Genomic DNA, 20,133 nt, shown 5'->3' on the forward strand with positions numbered 1-20,133 from the left:
TAAACTTCATGCAAAATGTTATTAGTAGTTCTTTTTTATTTACTCTGGAGATCAGATTTTTGTAATTGCTATTTTCTCCTGAAATATAATAAATGGATCCTGTTTTTTAAAACTATCGTCTGATAATTTAAGCTACGACTACATTGATGATTCTTCAACAATCTATTTATTCCTAACAAAAGCTGGTACATCACACACACACACACGTGTGTAATGAAACTTTGGTTCGATGACACGACATGAAAGATTTGATTATGAAAGCGGCTCAAACTTGCATTAAAATTTTCGGTGAAACAGAACTTTTCCCATAATTCACTGTGAACATACCTTAACAAACTCGTGCAGAATTTTTCATAATTAGAATTGACCGAAGAATGTAATGGCAGAACAATTTTGGAGGCATTGAAATACGAACGCTGAGACGTAGATGCATAGCAATACTGATTACGTAGGTACTTGATGCTTAGAGCGTCCATCCATTTTGAAGAAGCAGTCGAGCCGGGTTAAATTCCTTTTTTATTTAAATTCTCATTTTGTGGCCACAATTCACTTGGCACTCTACTCGTGCCTATTAAAGAGCATTTACAATTTTTATATTATTGCCATAGATATAGCAGCACACACATGATTGCAGAAAGACGTCTGGCGAAGAGGAAAGCACAAGCAAAAGTGACGCATCAGTTCATAGAAAGAAGGGAGGGAGTCAAATGTTTCAGTTTTTAGTTTTGTTTTACAATTTGGTGATTGGTCAAGAGGCATCTGCGTTAAGGGTTACCTGAGATCGCATGATTAATTTGAATGACAAAGTTTAGAATTACAGCGCAATTTTTAGGACAGATGGATGAAGTTTCCAAATGAAATAAAAAATATGAAAGAAGTTATAGTGATTTAAATTTAGAAGTTTGTTTTCATATTTTTTATCTTACACACATATATATATGTAATAATAAAAGTCCATAGTTAAGAATACACTTAAAATTCTAACTGTATGTTCTTTTCATTTTTTAATGCAGACGGTCTCTTATTTGAAAGTACGTGGAATTAAATCCACAGCCCCGTAGTCAAGTTGTTTTTCCCGCCTTTTCTACACGTACACTTTTAGAATGTTCTGGAAATATTTAAAGCGAACTGGATTGGCTGACGAAGCTGACGTCATTTCTTGGAAGCTCCACCTTTCCAGAGGCTATAAAAGGACTCGCAAAAGAATATCGGAGGCTTTTTCTTAAATGTCACGATGCAGTAAACTTCATACAAATGATATAATTGGATTGGATTATTTAATTATGGCAAAGCAGACGAGGGCTATCTGCCTAAAGGGAGGGATGCCTTCGTGGAGGACTTTCTAAGGGAACTGGCTCGTATACACGTTACACATGGGGAAAACCACGAAAACGCCCATGCAGCCAGCCCGTTCGCGGGATTCGAACCTCGGACCGAACTACCAATGTTCAGCGTCTTTACCGCTCGGCCGGTGGTGGACCTACTATATATAAACTGTAATATAATATATATGTATATGTAATATAGTATATAAACTGTAATATAAATGTATATGTAATATAATATATATAAACTGTAATATAATATATATATATATATATATATATATATAAACTGCTGAGTAGATCTGACTGGAGCGAAAATCACAGCTGTGTTGATGATAAAAACATCATTTTTATTTTGAACAGAAACAGTTATTCAGAAATACATTTTTGCTTAAATTGGTACAACACTAGAAATGCTAAACGCGCCCCATAATTCTGTATAGGAAGTTTACATTTTAGATAATGGTAAAAGAAGCTTAGCAAAAACACGTGACTTTCCAAAACAGGAAAGTGATGCGCACTAACTGCAGTCGTATTTAAAGCTCGTGAAGTCTTTGTTTTAATCCTAAGCAGTGATTGAGCAAAGTATTTCGCATTGCAGAGAAATCGCAGGTAAAGAGTGATGTAACATGTTGTAGAATGAGGCAAAATGGCGCAAAGTATATCTTTGAAGGGGGATGTGTTTAATTTAAAATTATGAATTTAAACATCTATTGCTAGTTGGTTCCAGTTAAGTTTAATAATTTTGTTTCATATTTTATATTTTACATATTTACATGTATTTAATATACTCGTTTTTTTAAAGGAAAATAAATTTTATGTTTATGAAGTTTGACTTTCTTTGGTAGCATAAACTAGTGTCAAAACTCCTAACAGTCTTGGGGGCCCATCAGCGGCCGAACGGTAAAGTCGCTGAACACTGGTAGTTCGGCCGGATATTCAAATGCCACGAATGGACTGGCTGCATGGGCGTTTTCGTGGTTTTTCCCATGTGTAACGTGTATACGAACCAGTTTCCCTTAGAAAGTACTCCACAAAGACATCTCTTCCCTTAGGCAGATAGCTCTGGAGGCATTGCCATAATCACATAAACCAAACCAAACCTAACAGACTTGCAGCGAATTATCATTGAGTCTGACGATAACGACGAAGGTATTTGGTAAGGCTAAAAATTAACATTTTTATTTAATCAGGAATTTAACAGAAGAGCACGTCTCCTGCCTGACAAAGTCAGCCTGCACCTCTGGCGAGAGAACTTAAAGTAATAGTCAATTTTAAAATTTAAATAAGCTAGTAGTCAAGAGCTACACAATTAAATTTAACGCGAAGTTGGCTCATAAATCTAACCGGCGCAAGTATTCAAATATTCGGCAACAATAATGCAAAGCCGAACAATCCAGGCTGTTTGAGCTGGAAGAAACGTAACGTGCACGCACACCGGCAGAAACACGCTCTGTCTTACAATCTAACAACCTCAGCTTAAATACTCAATCTGATTTGCATTCTGGTGAGGAAACGGAAAGAGAAATGATAATAAAGATCTAAATAATAATCTTACACGATTATTAATTAATATTGAAAAAAAATGTTAATAAAAAAAGCAAAAATATAGTCTTAATCTATTATTTGATTATGTGAAAATTTTATGTGATGGTTTAACTAAATTTTAATTTTTTTAATTTTTATGTCGCCGAGAAACCTTGGTTCACGCTCTTAGTTCATTCATTAGGCCAACTAAAATGCTTTAAATCGAAATAACTGTCTCCACAGGAACTAATGTAAAATGAATTAATTAGTTCCTGAACCAGAGGTGCTTGCTTGTTTAAAATTTACAACATACTTTCTGCACAAGTTAATAATCCAGTGCGGACGAAAATCATTAAATAAATAAATAATAATAATAAACACAATATTAAACACAAATAGACCAAAAAAAAAAAGGCAAAATAAAAAAAGACAAAAACTTAATTTAATTTTACTGTACCTCTACAGAGGAGACGGCTTGAGGTAAAAACTGTGTGGGGGGGATTAATTGGAGATGTTATTGTTTGGATACAAAATCCTCTTGCATAAAAAAATCTTAAATAGGATCTTCTTTTTTTCATTTGTTTGTTTCTAAGCGCCATTATGCTTAAACTCACTGCGCCTCTGTTTCAATAAAAATTCTTCCACTATCATTTGCCGTTACCTATGTTTTAAACTGTTTCTAAAGTTAGACATTGTGATTGAAAATACGGATATTGTAGGTGAGGTCTTTACATAAAAACTTTGCATCTTACTGTATTTTGCAGAGATTTCGCGGATCAGAGAATTACAGCCAATTTCCTTCCTTCTTCTAAACCGCGTTTTGTTGCTGTTTGTAGTGTCGCAGTTCTTATTTTTCCTTTATTCTTTTATTTAAAAGCTGATTTTTACTGTCCTTTAATAACTTTGCATCTTCGTTGCTAACTTCTTAGTCCAAGATTTTGCTTAAAACACAATATCAGACATAATAAAAAAATGTTCTAACGGCCAAAGTCTCTGCCCGCAAATCAATCTGGCCAGAATTTACCCAGGCTGAAGTCATGATCCTGTTAAGTCATTTGTCGTCAGGCTTTTTTAATGAGAATAAAGAAATGAAAGTATTAAAATGATGTTTTTAAAAAGCGCTGAGTGTTAATTATGAGGCATAGATTGCTTCAAGCACCTAAGAAAATAATATTCTGCCGACTTGAATGTTCGTACTCGAGACACTATTCGTAATCGGAGAATTTTCAGTTCAGATAATTTGTTCGTGAGGTAAGTTTTTGTCATTCGATGTTCCACGGTATTTAGTTAATTAATTTTGTTTATTTAGTTTGTAAGTATTATGTTAATTTTATTAACAGTTAAATTTTGAGTTAAACTCCCTTTCCTATCGATTCTTAATTTCAACTTACCACTTCCGGCCAGAATGTGGTTTTAGAATCACGCTTGAATGCTAATGAGGAAGAGCGGTATTTAAACGCAAAGTTCTACTGTCTTAGTGAGAGAGATACCAGATATTCTAGCTAACACGCGTCCGTCTTTTTAGGCTACTCTCTTCCAAACTATTATTACGCTCGGCCGTACTTTAGACCCTTGATAGCTTCTCAGTCAATTAGCATTAAGGGGCCAACCTTATTATAATTTTGATAGCTTCGGCTATATCTCTTTAGTTAAGATTAGTTTAGTTTCGTTCTTATTCTCTTAAGTTCAAGCCCAAGTGTCGGCTTTATTGTACAACTCCAAGACGGAGTTCTGTTACACTTGATTTTAATAATAAAGGGTTATTTTACCCTTCTATCTTCTTGTTTGCTGTCTCACGAACTCAAGCGATTATTTGCTTACTAGTTCTTAAGATTCTTCACTTTCAACTGTAACTTAGAAATACACAGTGGAGAAACCTACAAGTTTATTTTTAATGAAATTCAATTTGAAAAGATCTCAGTTTACTTTGTAAGGATCTTAAGTTTTACTAACGTTTATTTTATTTTAAATCTTTACTATCACTTCTTATTTTCTACTTCCGGCCAGAATTAAAAGCTTTAACTTATTTATGCAAATTTGTCTTGCGAACGCCAAGTACTTAAGTTGTGGCTTTTTGCCAAGCAAGAGAGAGGAAGGAGTGATTAGGAGCAGGCCGCTTGCCATAGCAGTTTTACTCGGTTGCTGGTTGCCTTCAAGGCCAGAGGTTTAATCCTCTTGATAATTTTAAACGTATCGTAGTGTTAACAGTTCTCTGTACTACATACGGCCTTTCTGTTAATATACGGCCAATCTTCAAGTAGACACTTGTTTATTAATCCAAAGTTAGTTTAGTTAGAATTTAGTTAATATTTTTGTATTCTTACGTTCAGACCACAAGTGGTTGGTCTCTGTATTCCGAAGTCCGGAAATCATTGTAAAGAGAGAAAAATAAAAGGTTTCGTATACCCTTCCTGTGTATCTTGTCTACTTCCCACATTTATTGAACATAGCTTTAGTAAGCTCCCTGTTCCGAGTCAGGTCATTTAATGTTCCCAAAGCAAGTAAGGAGGAATATTGAAGCTGATAACTTTATTTTAAGAAAAGTGTGCAGAAACTGTGTATGTAATATGAATAAAATCTAGGAAGTATTATAATTAATTTCTTAAACTATAACAAGGTAAAGATTTCTTTTTTCATATTGTTGCATTAGAATTACATCGTGCATTTCTCTGTATATCACAGATAAGATAACGAAAGAAGTTATTTGCATTAATGACCTTAATAGCGATCTCTCTCTCGCTTAGAATACTAGGAAATAACTTCGAAAATTCAGCTTACTGATACAAAATTATATTTTGTATTTTTTGTTTAATGTATTTCATAATTCTTACCAAGTTTTGGATAATACGGGTTAGATATTGAGGTAAGTATTTAAAGGCTAACTGCAACTATATTTTTGAAAGCATAAATTATCGTCTGCTATTTGACAGTTTTGTTTTCATGCAAAACGGCGCTTTTAAATAAGCAATGGATTGAAGGCTATGTTTGTGTTCTTCCTGAACAAAATTATTCGTTGATTAATGCTGATTTGAATCTAAAATCTTAAAACATGTTTCAAAGAATCTAAAGAAAGTCATGAAGTTATTGGTTATGAAATTCATGTTACCATTATAAATCAGTGCTATTCGGAAAATTTTTTTTTTTTTTTTTCATTAAGCACAGAAAATAATTATAGATTTATTATTTATCAAAAAGTCAGTCTGTTATTTTCTTAAATTTTTGTTTCTGGTTATTTACTAGTCGGAAGATTCCCCCGCGGAAGGGGGGGGAAAGTTACATTTATTATCATCACTTTTTTAAACTATATTTTTTATTGTTATATCTTGATGACTTAAATTATCCATCCATATTTAAGCAGCACAGAAAAATGATTGTTTTGAAATTATATCCCCGTGCCTGTATCATTGGTGTTTCAAGCTATTTATTAAGAGCTTATTTTATACTTATTGCAAAATGCTAGTGCTCCTAAAACTTAGATGCGTAAGCTTGAAAAGCATTTTAATAGTGTGATTTTTTGTTTTTTTGTTTTTTTTGTTTGTTTGTTTATTTACAAAGTAGTGTTTTTATTAGCATGTTTAGAACAGGAAAACTTATCATGGGGATAGGATGAGCGATTTCTTGGAGATGGGTGAGATTTCGATCATCCTACAGCCGAGGGTTCCTAGTTGTCACTCCTTACTACTCTGGCCGGGCACGCATATGTATCGTTCCTTTCTTACATTCCCTCCTGTTCTGCTAGTCTGCTAAGTGATCTGGTCATTACTCGGATTGAATGATCGCAAAGCGCATTAGAGCTATCTTGCTGAGGGGAGAATTGTCTTTTTGGAGGACTTTCTAGGGTAAACTGGTTCATATTTACTAGTATGGGGTATTTATTGGTTTGAGAAAAACCGTCAAATTACTTAAAGCTCCCGATTCAGACTTTGGGCAAAAGGTTTAGGTTAATTTTCCAATGTTTCCTTTCTTCCAAATTTGTCCAAATTCCAAATTCGTCTTTGGAAGTGTAAACACAGATATGTAATCATTCTTTTCAATTAAAAATATATATATATGTAATTATCATTAAGAAGTACTTTCATTTTAAATGACTTAAGAGCTATCTCGATATTATTTCTGTGATAATAAATGAAAGATTGTGCATCAGCAACAACTTTCCGCCGTCATTTCATTTAATCGAGAAGCATTATACGCTCTAATGAAAGCACAAGCAATTCTTTCAAGTGTTAAACGTGGCTTATGGCAGTAATCATGTCTTGAAAGTAAACCGTGGAAAATTGAAGCGCCTGATGACTCTTCTCTGCGGAAATGCAATTTTGTCGCTACAGTGGCTGCGTTGCCTTCGTTCTCGGTCTTGTTTTGAGAGCTTTATTAAATTTGAGAAGAGTAACATAATTACTTTTGTGTCATGGACTCCCGGTGGTAGTAAATTCGAAAGTGCAGTGTCTCTTAAGGACGGTGTAATTTGCATGCTATATTGAACTCTCGTCTTCGTAAGCTACGGGCTCCTATTTGTTCAACAGATAAGAGTAGAACTCTAAAATATAAAAAATCTGATGTGTACACCACATGACTTCCTTGTACGGAATATTAAATTATACGCATTTTTTCTTGCATTTCATTTAAACTTATTGGATTCAATTAAATATACTTCGCCGACAGCGCATAAACCGCAATAGAATAAATGCATTCTTTAAAATTCACTCTAGTATTTGTTTACCATAGCGACACTCTGGCGCTAGATTCATTTAACAGTATTAATAATTATATGACAGTTAACTTATATAATAATTATATAACGGAAACTAAGTTAATTGTTATATAATCCAATAATTATATAACAGTTAACTTATATATTTCGTTCATATTATAACTCATAATGCACAAAATTTATATCATTTAAAGAATAGAATTATCTAAACGTTGCCACATGTTCTATTCAAATACTATAATAAAGCTAGAATGATGTATAAGAGAAATTAAGCACAAAAAAAACAAAAAAGAAACAGTTTTTCACAGACGATTCAGTATTTCTCATTCAATTAATTCAGTTATCACTTCGCGAGAAGGCAAAAATGCATAGAAACTCAAAATATCTGTATTAAAAATTACGAAGTAAATCTTAAACACTTATTTCCTCAAAAAATTCCAGAAAGAATTAAGCATGATTTAATTGGCAATAATAAATGAATGCGTTATCTTTGTTGTTGCGAAGCTAAGTTTCTCTAGATTGGCAACAAATCCACTAGTTTCTGTTTCAAATGTCAACATCAATGGCCGCCATATAAAAAAGGCTTAGTGGCACTTAGACAACTTTAAAATTGTTGATAATTCTCAAAATATTGCATACAGATTTACTAAAAGCATAAAAACCTTAACCGAAAGATAAAAACAACATAATACAATCATTTTTAAAGCAAAAAATGTACAATTTACAAACATATAAGAGTAAAGAAACTGAGATCACAGAGCCGGGTAACAGAGTGGATATGTATATAAATATATTTATATACGCTTGGTGCGGCCGATTACAACCAAAATACGAGGTGCACATCTACATGTTATAGCAGTCCTATATACAAAATTTCAACGTTCTGAGGCTACTCGTTTTTGAGTTATGCGAGATACGTACGCACATACGTTCGTACAGACGCCACGAAAATTCTCTTCAGAATTAATTTTAAAGCAGTTTTATAATTTTTTTGAAGGAAAAGAGTGTTGTATTCTGTCCTTACCTACAGATATCACGCAAAAACATCGTTAAATTGCATTCGATAGCGGTCAAAATGGATATTTTCGTTAAAATATGCTGCCTGAAACTTTTCGCGATTACAATACTTCTTTTTTACTTCTTACAAGGAAGTAAAAAGTCAAAACAGAAAGAGTAATACGTAGGCTTTCTAACATTAGAAATTCTAATCTGCGTTGACAGACTTTGATTTTTTACTCGGAAGTTTAATTATCATTTGTTTCTGCGCAGTGTTAACCTGGATAAATTTTGAATTGCACAAAGTTCAATTGGATGTTGGTCTTATAGAGGGCCAAATATTAGACAAAATATTTTTAGTTTCTAAGTAAGAGACGGATGCTTTTCTTTAAGGGTCCCGGCATAAAGATGACGTCGTCATATTTATGAAGATCAGATTTAGCTTAAATAAACGACCTTCTTATAGGTGTCTTACGCCGAGATACTTTTATGCAAGCAAGTTTTAATTTGTTACGCTTGACGTATAAAGCAAACAAAAATTTTACTTGATCATAAAGATTCCAGTTTATTAAATTAAAAATTCGTGTCTATAAGCGACCAAATGGGGAGAGACTGTCGAACATTGTTATTAGTTCCCAGCTTCAAATTCTGGCGAACGGGCTGGACATTTTCGTGTTGCCCTATGTGCAATGTTTATACCAGCCAATTTCCCTTAGAAAGTCTCCACGAGAGCATCTCTTCCATTAGCAAAATAGCTTTAGTGGGCTTTTGCATAATGTAACAGATTAATTAAAAGTTCATCTTCGTAAAGGGTATGGGGCACTCTTGTAAATATGTGTATCTTGACGACCCTAGGCTAATCTGCATAAGAGCAGTGGGAACTGTATTTCTACTGTTGTCCCCAAATAGGCAGGACTTACCTCTCTGGAAATGTATATAAAATTCAATTGCTGATTAAATTTTGAATTCGCATACTTCTATTTGACGGAATAAGTGCTGTAAATATATATTGATGATCTGTAAGTGATCGCGTAATATAATATTTCACTTAAATTCCAATTTTAAAACTTAATCTCAGAAAAACAATCAAAATAATATGTCTTTATTGTCGAAGTAAAAATTGTGAAAATATAGCATCATAATCATAAACAAATTAAAACAAATAAAAATATTATCTTGAGCAGACCGAGTCTAAAAAACAAAATGTACAAATATAAGCAATCCAGTACATGAAAAACTAAAAACGTAAAAATTTGAAAACATACAGGCCGGATTAAACATTTAAAAAAAATTATGGCATCAAAGTCATAAACAAGGAGAAAGGCTTGCAGAGACATTAGGTTATTTCGAAGCAGGAGAGATGAAAAATGCGAAATGCCCTCGCCAGGACTCGAACCATGGGCCTCTCGAATATGCGCCGAGCGTGCTGACCACTACACCACGAAGGCATGCTAAGAAGGCGAGAGAAATACCTTATATACTTCCCCTTTCAAAGGGCGATTGGGATTTTAGGGGACCCGATCGCCAAATACTGGTGATGAAGAATCATCATTCACTACCTTTTACCTTTTAGTTCAGGCGCCACTGTACAGTCAATAGTGGGGTGTTTATATATATATTTGCAGCATATTGCGCAAGATGTTTTCTAGACCAAATTGGTCATTCAGTATTGTAATTACTACCTAGCTTGATATATATATATATATATAAAAGCAGGAGAGGTGAAAAATGAACCATGGCCTCGCCGGGAGTCGAACAACGGACCTCTCGAATACGTGTTGAGCGTGCTGACCACTACACCACGAAGGCATGTTAAAAGGCAGGGGAGGAATAGCTTATAGCAGTGCTCTGCAACCTTTTCTCACCTGCGACGCACAAAAAATCTTTCTGGAATTTCGTGGCACACCAAAAGCTAATATATATGTATTGATTTATACACAAAATTTACAGTAAAAGTTTTGTTTTTAATTTGAAAAAAGTTTTGTTTGTGGTTCTCTTACCGCAAATTGATAAATGCTCTTCTGTGTTAAACTGGCTCGTCTACGCGTTACACCTGGGCGAATCTACGAAATTGGCCATTGTGCCAATCCGTTCGCCAGAATCTGAACGTGGATCAAACTACATTTGTTAGCGGTCTTATTAAATTTTACGTTTAAAATATGTTATGTTTAATTTTCCCGTAGCAAATGCTCAACTATGAGGAGCAATTAAAGTAGATATGTTACATGTTGCGTTTTTGTGTAATTCAGTATTGCATATCAATAACGTATTTGGCAGTCTTCTTACGGAAAATTACTGTAATTGGATGTGAAAAAGAAAGTTCGCTAAAGCAGCCCCGATGAGGGATTCGTAACCCTTTTCGATTGACTTAATACTGAAGTTGTCATGCTGTATCTTCTCTTCTGTTCGTGATTCATTCTTAGGCTATAGAGAGTAAGATCAGTCTAAGAGTGAAGGTGAGTTGTAAACTATATAAAAATATAAACTTACAGCAACTGAGTATCGAGAACTAAAAATCCATTAATGTAAAATCATTATTCACCAATGTTCCAGTGGAGGCTGCATTAAGATGTTTAGAAACCAGACTTCGCGAATTTCATTTTTCTTGCATCGAAATTGATGAGCTAATTTCTCTCACTCAACTCTGTTTGAAACAAACATATTTTGTTTTCCAAAATAAATATTACAAGCAAACTGAGGGTTACCCATGAGAAGCCCCCTCAGTCCCATCCTGGCTGATATCTACATGCATTATTATGAATCAAAATTGTTTGAAACTTCCCGGTATGGTTCCGCTACGTAGACGATACTTTTACCCTGTTTGAAGGTAATAAAGATGATTTAAATAAAGTTCTTTCAACAATGAATTCTATTGATCCTGCTATTCAGTTCACTTTTGAACTTGAGACTTGCAATTCTCTTGCGTTTCTCGACATTCTGGTCACACGTAACACAGCCAACTTCAGTACTACGGTTTACCGTAAACCTTCATCGGTTTGCCTTCCACCACACTTTAAATCATGTCATCCGACTAAACAAAAGTTAGCTTCATTTTATTCCTATGTTTTCCGTGCTCTTCAAGTTTGCTCCTCCAAACTAGCCCTTGATGAAGAACTAAATTATTTAAAAGCAATAGCTATTGACAGGGGCTTTTCACCCAACATTATTAATCAAGCAGTTAAAAATTCTCATCTCAACACACTAAAAGGCACACTCTTATTTTAGGAGACTATAAAAATTCTGTTGTCATTCCCTTCTTTCCATCAATTAGCTATAGAGTTGCACATATTTTGCAGAAATCTAACTTTCGGGTCGTTTATTCTCCCATCAATAAAATTCCGAGTTCCATACTCAAGGATCCGATTCCGGATATGAATTCCTGGGATATTTATAGAATTCCTTGCCGGTGTGGTTTAATTTACATTGGCCAAACTAAGAGAGCCTTAAAATTTCGCGTCAAGGAACATGAGGCATATGTTAGAAAAAAGGAAACACAGAAGTCTTCTGTTGCCCAACATTTGTTGGTCCGAAAATCACACTTTCAATTTTTCTGCTGCCAAAATTATTCAAAAAACATCTTCCCTTGGAGGACTGGATTTTCTAGAGACATTTCACATTCAAAAAAATCTTTCCGTTCTAGTTAACGATCGTAATTTCAATCCATCTTTGCCTTCGGCCTTTAAAGAAATTATGTTTTAGTGATGACACCACTTGCTTATTCTTGTCCAAGCTTTCTTATCTTATCTAATCATTATATCCTATCTCGTTCATTTAGGCATTTGCAGCTGAGGATGGTCGTTCGGTAAAACCATCGAAACTAGTCCTGTGAAAATTTGAAAATATAACGCTGATTTTTGTTGTTTGACTTCTGAATTAGTATTTGTTCGGCGTGTTATTGTGTCTTAATTGTTTATTTGGATAGCTTGAGACAAAATATACTCAAATGGTCTACAACCTGAAAGCAGTTCACAAACTCTTAACTGTTTAATATATATATATATATATATATCACCCAAGGGCACTCTCTCGTAATAATTTCACTGCCCTAGGGCTAAATGACTTAACGCACGCTAAACAACGAGACTCGGGCTATTGACAAAGATGCGAGTTGACGTAAATGATCGCGGGACGAGACGCGAGAGACGGAACCTTCACGGGTCCGTTTTGTAATCTATTTATGTCGGACCTTTTGAAGTTTATGCTCACTGTAGGGTCATATACTTCGTGAATTTAGAAATTTTTTGATAACTGGAGTACTTTGCATGTTTGAAAAACTTATAAGCTCTGCTAAGGATGCACTTGTGAATATGATCGATACTTATGTCATGATTTGTTATAAAGCTCCCAATAAACCATTCAACACTTGTAAAGGATATAATGTTTCTTCCTTTTCATTTTGATAACTGTAGCCTGTATTAAAATTGCATAGATGGAAATTTGTTGGAGAGTAGTTGGAATAAAGTCGATGTTTAATTTCACCGTCCAGTTTAGGTTCTGTAGCTTATTAGAACTATAAAAGTATCCTATGCGCTTTATCTGCCTTTTCCAGAGCTTATTCCATATGTAGTAAGAAACTCACAGTCGTATCTAGAATAACTTCAAGATACACTATACTATTTATTTATTTATTTTTTTATTTTATTTTATTTATTTATTTATTTATTTACTTAAGTTTCCTTTTCTTTTAAAAACTAAATGAACTCATTCATTTCTTGTTGGATCTCCTGGAAAGCAAAAAATAGCGTTTTTTAATATTTGAGTTGACTTTCTATAAATGCACTACTCTGATATAATATTCAGTCCAATTTGCCATTTATCGACAGTATGTAGAAGATTCAACGGCTTGGTTAAAACGACTGTATCATCAGCATATTTTCCGGTGATATGCCAAAACGTTCAAGAAGGAAGGACGTTAATGTATAAATTAAAAAAGATTGGTTAATGTACTTACTAGAAAGCCCGGCGGTCATACGAAATGACCCCTGTTCTAGATATTATAAATTGTAATTAAAATGATTCGTGCAAAGGTGTCTGTCTGCGAATTCAAACTGAATCACCTAGGGTAAGCGGCGAAAACGCCGCTTTGCTTACTGCCCCACGGGGTTTCCCCCTTATACTTGCTTAATTGCTTAAAGTAGAGTGCAATGAAGGAAACCACTGGCGGTACATTTCTTAAGAGCTACCGCTAGCTCAATAAATAAAAGTGATTTAAATAATGAAACGTTAATTCACATTTCAAAGATCTCTTTGTACACAACATTTCTTATGTAGATCTTTCCATCATTTTTAAGCTCGCCTTGCACAGGACCATCCATTATTTTTAATTTTACGTCCATTCTTTCACGAACTCTTGAACAGCCAACATAATGTGCAAATCCAAATGCAAGCTCAGGTAAAAAAATGCCAACACGCTTAAGCGTTTGGCCCTGAGACTTATTGATGGTCATAGCAAAGGCAAGTTTTACAGGAAATTGTCTAGGTCTCAATTGAAACGGCAACCCTGTGCCGTGGCAACTTCACGCCATTAGCTAGTACAGTTACGCAAGCAACCAATAAACTATCGGCGACAAACAGACACTTAAGCCGCATATAATAAAGATATTTATTTATTTCATTTTATTTGTTTTTTCATCGTTGCCTGTTGCATATTTCCGAATTCTATTATATATAGATGTTAAATTTGTTTATTAAATGTTAAATGCACATACTCATGTATTTTTAATTTTTCCGGCTTATCTGTCTCATAATATTCGTCACGCGCTGCACTGCACGGGGAATAAAACAATTTACAGTTACGCAAGCAACCAATAAACTATCGGCGACAAACACTTAAGCCGCATATATATAAGATGGAACTTGTGTCTTTAAATACCCTAGAAAGAGAGTATTTCTTTATCTAAAAAGCAAACTGGCCTTTAGATTAAGAAGTTATTAAGAACATTAAAAGGTTTCCCATTCTGACTTAGTTCTCTTGGCAAGATAAATGAAATAAACCTCTGGATTGGATGAATTATTGTGACGGAAGTCGAGAGCTTTGTTTTTCCTTTGTTAGTGTCCGAAGTGTACAAGGGTTATTCTGTTTAAGGGAAGGGTGCCATCGTGGAAGACTATCTAAAAGAATTTCAGTCGTATTTTAGTTAGACATGGAAAAAATACGACGTTTTTATTGCTGTTACCTATTAATTTGAAATGTGTGCTTAGCGTGCTCCACAGAATCTTCTAAGACAAGGTTTTGTGGATGATAAATCAATACATAAATAATAAGACGTACCCTTTTGAACATACTTCTATAATTTCACTATGGAAAGTATTAATCTTATAAGTGCGTTGGAACGAAGAAGAACTAATGTTCAGATTCGAAACATTTGTGATGCGCTTCGGGGGTGTAGAGAAATAATATCTTAAGTTGTTGACAAATAATGCTCTAAGTGGTTAAAGAAGAGTATATTCCCTTCTTTTTCTTTTAGTACCCACCAGCCCGGCTGAGTGTTCACATCAAGTCTTCGAATACTAGTAGTTCAACTTGGGTTCGATTCCCGGCAAACGAGCTGGCTGCATGGGCATTTTTGTGACGTTTTCCTTGGGTAACTTGAATGCGAGCCAGTTTGCCTTAAGGTCAGTTTACACCTGTCAGAGCGGCTCGGAGCGATTCGCTCCTTAGGATTACTTTGACAATGTAAACGCTCACTTCGACGGAGTAGAAACGTAGGGGAGATGAGTCAGCGCTTCCGTTTCTACTTTGAACCTGTTGAAAAATCTCTCCGGGCAGTTACTCCGAGCAGCGTTCGCAGGGACATCGTGGCAGTGAGTTCTATAATGCCTAGATTAAGCGATAGCTAAAACCATGGCATTTTTTTAATGCATACGCATCTTATGAAGTGTTTTATTTCTATAATTATGTGAGCTTATATTCATTTTTCTACAAGCATCCCTAGATGAGGATGCAATAAATATATGATATTATAAACTATAAAAATAAAAATGGAATTATGAAAAAGATATGTAGATCTGTTTTATTGAGGATATTTAAATTTCTTGCTTTGTATAAAAACATTCTGGGCTATAATTCGTTACAATTCAGCTTGGATGTGTGAGTGCAAGTACTGAAGGTGTATTAAGGTTTATACAAATTATGCTAGATGAATTCCAATCTTCTTAAACTATCCGTTTTAGTATTTTAAAAGTAAAGTATAATCACTATATTTAACCATTATTAATTTTGTTGATATTACTTTGTGTATTGTCCAGAAACACAATTTCAGTAGGATCCAAAAATAACAATTTGCGATAAATATCTTCCTGTTGGAACTGTGTCATAATATATATATTCTTTTACCTGTGGTAATATATGTAATGCTCCCAAGTTTTTTGCTACTTCTTATTTATTTAAGATTTTCTGAATAATTAGGTAGATATTATACAGTTTACTTCTGTCGTGTTAATGGTAGCGTTGAATAAATATTCCATGTGTTAATTTTGCATTCTTCTCTAGAAATAACACAGTTCCAGTTAGAACTCTGCATAATTAATTCATGCACAGAGAGCTACTGATTCTGTGGATTCTGGATGAATAAATATATTCTTCCTATTAATAAATAATAAAACACATTATTACTTTTACATTATTTTGTAAATGATTAATTAGGTGTAAATAAACAGTTGTATATAGTATAAAAACTTTGTTAATTTGAATTTCAGTAACCACAGTTGACTAAATAACTTCTCTCAAACTGAGTTTCTTTTAAATTCTTGTATCTGATATGCAATAACGTTTTTGTAACTTTGGACATTCTCGTCCGAAATTCATTTAATAGTTCATTTGATACTCGACGAAGGCCCTCGACGAAGGTATCCGTATCTTTAGGCAAATAGCCCTAGCTTGCTTTGCCGTAATCATATAAACCAAACTAACCCAAATCTTGGCTTTTAATAGCAGCATTTAATCGTTCACTGAAGTACACGTGATTTAATGTATCGTGCTGAAGCTGCTAAGTTGCTAAGAATATATAAAGAGAAGATCACGTCAAGATAAAAAGCTTGCCTTGGGTTCACTGGGAAAGCGGGCTTGTCGTAGCAAGGTCCAAGCGATAGGACAATCTGTGTGGGGAAGGAAAAAAAGAAACTTGTAACTCTTGTAAACACAGCGGCCATAACCCCGCTCTTAAACTTACAACACATTTTGGCGTCTCGTTTCGCCTTTATCTAATCGTTATCATGTTTAACATCTTGCCCTCGAATGCTGCCCAAGATTCGATTTGCATGCTTTTTCTTCCCTGGCAACTTCGGTGAAAAGTTGCGAAAACCGGCAATCACTATCTTAATGGATAATTTAATGATCTGTCTATTTTTGCTGCTTATCGAGGGGTGTCATCGTTCGTGAAAGTAGTTTGCGTTTGTTGCTCGTTAGAGGATGTGGCTAAGTTAGAAATTTGGAAAGAGAAAGCTTTAAATTGTTATCGATTTTCTGCTCCTAATGTTTTCATAATTCATATTAGCAACAAAAATCGATAATAGTTCTTGGAAGTCTGCTGATTTCTAAACTGATTATTTAAATGGTTGGTATCGCCAGAGGTTCGAAGTCTTATCTTATATGATTCATCTTCGGAAGACAGAAAAGGGTTGTCAAAATATTACGTAATGGAAACATAAAATTAAATTCATTGAATTAGATTGTGAATGTAAGAGAGGCTGGAAACATTGAGATTGCTTCTTAATATTTCTGTTGCATACGAGCTGACAATCATAGTAGGACAAAAAGGAGTTGTATAATATTACAGGAATAGAGAGAATGATTTTCGGAAGAGCAAAGTTCAAGCGATTGTCAGAATGCGATGAAGTATATCAACTTTCTGTTAATAAAGTAAACACATCCCCGTTTTAAAGCGGTTTACAGGTTGTATACTTAGAGTGCAACTAAGCCATCTTAGTTTTGTAAATAAAAAATCCGTTTAATAACATATAACCGTAAAAACAAAACTTTCTTCGTAAGATGCACATCACAATAGATGTATTTTCATTAGCGCGGCTTCTCACAGCGTTCAGTACACGCTGAACACGCAGTACACGCTGAACGCTTATACACGAACGTATCGATGATGATTATGATTAGCTGGATATTATAAAGAAGATGGAATCATGGCTTATCAATTCATTTCTTCTTTCTTGGAAAAACATTCTTGAAACATATACAACAAAATCTTAAGTTCATATTTTCTACGTAAATATTTCTCTTCATTTTCTAATGCTTTAACACTTTTCTCTTTAAAAAGCCTTTTTTGTCGCTAAATCTTTTATCTTTTTGAAGAGGGTGGGAATATATAATATAAGATATATGTAAGTTTAAATCGTAACTTTAAATTATAGTATAAATCTCTTTTTTAATTTGCTTATTTTCCCTTTCTGCGCCAAAAACGGTAATGAGCTTACATTCAATCTTTCTGAAGCGTAATTGCAAAATTGATCCTTGTTGTGGAGTGCAAGAAAAAAGTGTTTGAACAGTGCTGTTTTAAGTTAATTTTTATTAATTTAAACCAAAAGTAAAACGAAGAAAATCCGCTAAGATATTTATTAGAACACTGAAAGCAGAAGTATGCAAATTTTGATAAAGAGAAAAGTAGCCGGAGAGCCAATGATAAACACGTTCTAAAATTTGATTGGTTTACTAAATGAATGAAAGATGTAAGAAAGATGATTTGCACATTTATTTTAAGAAAATATTGTGAGTTAAAAATGTGAATGATTTATGTAATATGTAGAAAGAGACAACAATTGTCTACACAGGACAGTGACAGAATTGGCGGTTTAGGGAGAAATGGTTTTACGTATCGTTAAATATCTAAAAATTTAAATTTAATCATGTCAGCTACGTTCTACGTAGCTCAAAAGGACGAATCAAGTGAAAATGTAGAAAACTGGCAAGCGATCTGCTCGATCCAAATTCCTTTCAGCAAAAGACTGCAAGCTCATTGAAAGGTCTATTCAAAGAAATCTCTTTATTAGTAGCAACGAAATTGCAAATATCATTGCATCGTGCTCTAATATTCTTGTGACTTTGCAAAAATAAATGTTAAAAAAACCTTTGGAATTTAGGAAAACTATAATTTTCAGCGATAAAAGTGAGTTTAATTAATTTGGATCTGACGGCAAAAGGTTGGTTTGGAGAAATGTGAAAAGGTTTTGATTCCAAAAAATGCGGTTTCGATTATAAAACGAACCTGGTAAATTGGCTTTTAATTGATGCTCATTCTGAATGCATGTAAATAAGTGGACATTTTGTGAGGTAACTTATTTGATAGCGCCTCAGAAGTAGGTCTAAAAACGATTTCCAGTTCCAGCAGGACAACGATCAACATACAGCAAATGGGACTAAAGAGCTGTCGTCATAGAAAAGTTTCCTATTGATTAGAAACACCTTTCTAGTCTAATGATCTGAACCTTATTCGGAATTTGTGGCATTCTTTAGACCGAAAAGGGAGACAGAATTAAAAGAATTCTTTTTAACGAATGGGAAAATCTCTTATCCGATCTAGCAAAGAGATCGAGTTTATGGCAAAAGGATTACAAGCTATAATCGATAAGAAGGAAGTTATCACCAAGTGTTAATATTTTATTTAAATTTTTCTGCAGAAGTTTTTCGATTTTTGTTATATTCAAATATTTTCCCCCTTACAAATTGTGGCATTCTTTAATTTGCAAAGTACTGTTACTTTTATAACAAATGTTTCTGAGTTAAATTGCTTATCATATTCCAATGTTCATTTTGTCCAAATAAATTCCAACATTGATTTATTAGCAGCAGCACTTTTATTTAAACGAACTTTGTTCAAATACCTCTTTTCCACCACTGTATGTGGTTCTTCTATAACGCCGATAATGCACATATTTACAATAACGGCAAACGTGGAACTGAAGTCTTACCCAATAGTGATGACAGTCAAACTAAAACTTTTCACTAACCAGTAAAATTAAAGCGAGACCCATAGCTTCTGAATTCTTAATCGAATATCACTATGGTAATCTTCGCTGTTCTGTCCAATAAATAAGTTGTATACCGTCTCTTTTTTCTACAGTTGTCTTTCAAATCTTTGGCAAATTATTCTTCAATACTGTGGTACTTCAGTGTATGGCTTTCAATGTATGTGCAAATTATTCTTCAATACTGTGGTAACTTCACAGTACAATGTATTAAGCTGAGACAAGAAACCTCCCATCTAGCCGACGTTAGAGCTCAGGATTAGAATCTGTATTAGTTGGACTAGTTGAAAGTTAGATTGCCTGTTGCACTTATTTAAATACCTGAGTTACTGAAAACCGCAGATTGCGTACTTTAGTATTTATTAACTTTTTCTTGTACGAGACGCAACTATTAATAATTTTTCCAGTAAAGTTTTACCTCTATGTCCGTTTTATTATAGTTAATTATTATTATTTATATGTAATTATTATTGTTTATTAGTAGATTATTATTTATTTGTGAAGACACTAATTTGTCGGATCAAGCAAGGTTAACAAATCCACATTAATGTATTCGATAACTTTCTTTGATCTTTACGTAAGCTTACTTAATTATAAGTAAGC

The 20,133-nt window shown here is 34.0% G+C and overlaps 1 protein-coding gene and 1 non-coding gene across 2 annotated transcripts in view; one reads left to right on the forward strand and one right to left on the reverse strand.

Moving 5' to 3' along the window:
- The window catches only part of LOC118182127 (proton myo-inositol cotransporter-like), a 247,413-nt gene that overhangs the window by 51,322 nt on the left and 175,958 nt on the right, over positions 1-20,133 (forward strand). The window lies entirely within an intron of this gene.
- On the reverse strand, positions 9,932-10,004 carry TRNAM-CAU (transfer RNA methionine (anticodon CAU)). Its single transcript has one exon. It is a non-coding gene; the product is annotated as a tRNA-Met (tRNA).

This window comes from Stegodyphus dumicola, chromosome 5, assembly GCF_044657685.1.
Source record: "Stegodyphus dumicola isolate Sdum_Otavi_A_Nest chromosome 5, ASM4465768v1".
NCBI classification, from domain to species: Eukaryota; Metazoa; Arthropoda; class Arachnida; order Araneae; family Eresidae; genus Stegodyphus; species Stegodyphus dumicola.